Source organism: Salminus brasiliensis, chromosome 18 (assembly GCF_030463535.1).
Source record: "Salminus brasiliensis chromosome 18, fSalBra1.hap2, whole genome shotgun sequence".
NCBI lineage: Eukaryota > Metazoa > Chordata > Actinopteri > Characiformes > Bryconidae > Salminus > Salminus brasiliensis.
Window position 1 is genome coordinate 33,930,223 of NC_132895.1, and position 4,433 is coordinate 33,934,655.

Below are 4,433 nucleotides of genomic sequence, written 5' to 3' on the forward strand. Positions count from 1 at the left end.
CACCGCTTCACCCCCCTTTCTTTTACCGGCTCTGCTGATGCTGATGGACGCGGCTCTGGCCGTGTTGTTGTTGCACGCGCTCTCAGCTTCTCCTCCAGGACTTCACTTTAGTGCAGACGCCCAGAAGAGGCTGGAGATACTAGGTTTGTGGACAAAAAAAAAAAGTTTGTGGACACCCCTTGTCCTTGGTGAAGTCACCTTCGTTAGAGAATGTGCACCAGGGATGACCCTGAGGGTGTAATCCCGGTCATCCAGCGTCAGAACCGGAGCTCACCGGGCTGAATGCCATCAAATCCTCCTCACAGCAATGTTTAGACAGAACGTGAGACAGACTAGATTTTAATTCCCTTGATGTTGCGGGAAACCTTTAATGAGCAGGTGTCCACAAACTTTTGGGTCCTGTAGCGTGTGTGTGTGTGTGTGTGTGTGTGTGTGTGTGTGTGTGTGTGTGTGTAAACAACCTCTGTTCTGATTGGATGTCCAGTATGGTGATCTGCTTCCAGTGGCTCCTGGCTGGCAGGGGGTGGATCTACATGTTAGGCAGCGAGTGAACAGTCAGATCATCAGAGGTGATGGAGGGGACAAGAACCGAACTGTGAGGTTCTAGATAATGACCGGGTCAGAACAGCTCCAGAACATCAGGCAGGTCTCGAAATGTCCAGTGGTCAGAACCTACCGACAGTGCCGAAAGGAAGGACGGCCAGGGACCTGGTGCCCTCCTCACAACCTGCAGTGCTCGAAGGAGCCGCTGCTAACGTTCTAGACACAGGGTTCTAGATACCGCAGAGAAGCCGGCCGGCGTTGTTATGGAAACGGTAAGTGGTTGGTAATGTTTAAAGATTGTTGACACAATATTGAATGAAAAATAAAAATAAGGCTGTGTCCCAAACCACACCCCCACTGTGCACCTCTTATCCTGTGTGTGTGTGGAGAATTTGGACAAAAGTAAAGGGACACGTCCACAAGCTCCTTTCTGAGCCCGTAGGCGTTAATGTAGAGTTGACCCCCCCACCTACATTTGCCTCCAGTCCAGCTCTCCAGTAACACCACTCTCAGCTGATGGAGGAAGATCTAGGAGGGAGGAAACTTCACCAGCTGGCTTGTTGTAGGTGGTGCAGCGGTGTCTCCTATTACATCCAGAACCAAGCTGGAGCTCAGGGAGCTCTACAGAACCTCCCGTTCTCTCACTGATGGGTGGAGGAAAGACAGACTGCAGGGGTAGAGGCCTGTGGTGCAGTGGGACTGAATCAGACCCCTGAATTTAGCTATTAAGAGGGGCGTCCCAATACTTTTGTCCATTTATATGTGAGTGAGTGAAAGGGAGGAGAGTCAGTGGGAGATCCGAGCTCTCGGCTCGGCTCGGCTCGGCTCGGCTCGGCTCGGCTCTCACATTGTCGCTAATTATCGGCTTCACCCCCAAACTCTCATTAGTGCGGTAATGAGGCGCCGCGCGCTCCGTGATCCCGGGCCGCTGCGCGCGGTTAGCGAGCTCTCTCCTCGCGGCTGATTATGTTATTTGAGATGTGATTATTGTGATTATTGTAATTATATTTCTTCAGGACTGAGCACGAGCCCGATCAGTCCGCGCAGAGGGCGGCAGCACCGTAATTGGCGCGCGGGATGCGTCCGCGGGCCGGGCACGCGCTGAGCGGCGGACAGGCGTCCCCCAACACACACCCCCCCCCCACCCCACTGTCACCCGCGTGAGCTTGATTCTGTGCACGCGCGGACGGGCGATCGATTCTCTCTGCAGAAATCTCTAATTGAGGGAATGCAGGAGTGTGTGTGTGTGTGTGTGAGTGTGTGTGTGTGTGGAGGGGGAAACGGGGGCGGGGGGGTCAATGCAGGAGTCCCCGACCAGTTACTACACGCGCCGCTCTGAATCACAGTGCATTACAGTGTGTGTGTGTGTGTGTGTGTGTGTGTGTGTGAGAGTGGTGTGTGTGTGTGTGTGTGTGTGTGTGTGTGTGTGTGAGAGTGTGTGTGTGACGCTGCCGGGCTCTGGAGTGTGTGAAAGCTCTACTTTCCGCGCAGATGCGCTGCATTAACTCGGGCGCGCGGGTTTGTTTGTTTGTCTATTTTTATTTACAGGCGCGCGGAGAGATTGATGTTATCAGCGCGCGACTAAACCAAAGATATGACTCTGCTCTGCTGCTGATTACACGCGCACCCTCGCACGCGCGCACACTCAAATATAACTATATATATATATATATATAAACACACAGAATGATGATAATAATAATAATAATAATAATAATTCACCATAATATTCTTCATCATCATCATCACCTTCATTAGCAGCAGTGGGGTGATGATGATGATGATGATGATGATGATGATAATGATAGTAGTGGTGTATTTACATTGAACTGTATTATAATAATAATTATTATTAACATTATTATTATTAATATTATAATAATATATATGATTATTATTAATATTATAATAATATATATGATTATTATTAATATTATAATAATATATATGATTATTATTAATATTATAATAATATATATGATTATTAATAATATTATTGCTGCTGCAGATGTTGGCAGTTTTTCAGCTGACTCCGCTCTTTGATCGTAGATGTTTTATTCTGTATCTCGTCATTAATAAACTCTTTGATCTCAGTGATTCCTCAGTAACTCATTAATAATGAGAATAATCATAAAGCCTGGCTGCGGGTTATGAGTGGGGCTCAGTGAGCGCTCAGGGTTAATGCTCCCATGTTTGAGGAAATCGGCAGATTTATTGATTTATTTGAACTATTTGTTGCAATTGTCAAAAGAGTTCAAAGCGACGATGACGTCATTTTATTCGTGCATTTATTTATTACAATTTAAATGTAAGTAAAATGACAGTTCCGCGCTCGCAGTGCTGATACTGTATATATATATATATATATCATCACATGTGTATAATGAGACTATATTTACCTATGATATAATATTGATATAATATTGATATAATATTGATATATATAATAATAATAATCTGTATTTATATATAGAGCTATATATGATATATATTTGTAGTCTCATTCTATATATATGATATATTAATTAGATATTATATAATTATTCTATATAAATATAATTATTATAGCTAATATACACTGTAGTGTGTGTGTGTGTGTGTGTGTGTGTGTGTGTGTGTGTGTGTGTTCGGCTTGTTGTGGTTTCTGTTGTCTGTAGTTTAAAGGTCGTGTTTCTCCTCTTATTCACGCGGCAGCACTGACTGTCCTCCCACCTCTGTGCGCGCGCGCCTGTGTGTGTGTGTGTGTGTGTGTGTGTGTGTGTGTGTGTGTGTTTCTCCATATTATCTGTAAGGGCGCGTGCTTTCCTCAAACTCTGTTAATAAAATGTTTTTGGTTTCTTTGTCTCGCGCCTCTCCAAAGCGCGCGTGTGCAGCTAATCCCCGCGCGCAGCTCCATCGGCGCGCAGAAATTCAATTCTGTACAATTTCTCCGGAAGGTGAGCGCGCGCTGATCGCATTAGAGGGGCCCGCGCGCTCCCGGCTAAAGCCTATTTATTAGGAAAAAATCACTTTGATCCGCCGCGGAAATCCGCGCGCGCTCGAATACAGAGAGGGGGGGGGGGGGTCAGCACCAGCGCTGCAGATAAACAAATAAATAAACAAACAAGCAAGAAAACAAACAAATAAATTCGCGCGCGCGGTTTGTCTGCGCTTTGTGTCACGCGGAGAGACCGTTTTGTTTTGAACCCGCCGCTCGCTCGCGCTGACAAAGCCGTAAAAAACCGTGTGTGTGTGTGTGTGTGTGTGTGTGTGTGTGTGTGTGTGTGTGGCTCGCTCCATCCATCACTGCGCGCGGGGAGCGCGATCATGTCGCATCATTGTGATTGTGGGAAAGCGCGCTCCGCCGTGCACGCTCCCGCGGCTTTCCATGCATACCTCCGTCCGCGCGCGCATCAGAGTGCGAGCTGTCTGTTAAAAGTGCGCTACGCCGGTAATACCCGGATGAGACACCGAGCAGTGACGTGTGGGTCAGTCCTGACCTGGTCCAGATCCGTCTGCCGGCCCGGTCCGCGCGCTCCTCAAACCCAGTCCTCATGTCCCTCGTGCTCAAATCTCACACATCTGATCCATTTGTCCCGGTGATTCTGAGAACCCGACACCCCCCCAACAACCCCCCCCCCCCAACACCACCACCACCACCACCACCACCATCTCATCTCAACCTCCATCCTCATCCTCCCTCCCACCCCATCCTAAAAGTGCCCCCCCTTCCTTCCTCTGTTGTGCCCCGCTCAGTAACCCCCCCCCCCTCTACCCCCGTCTCTCTCTCTCTCTCTGTCGCTCTATCATTGGCCCGGTTTAGCTGGTGAGGGGCGCGTGGTTGAACAGCTGAAATAAACGCTATACTGGTTGAACTGGTTGACTGTAACTGGTGACCAGCACGGCCTCGG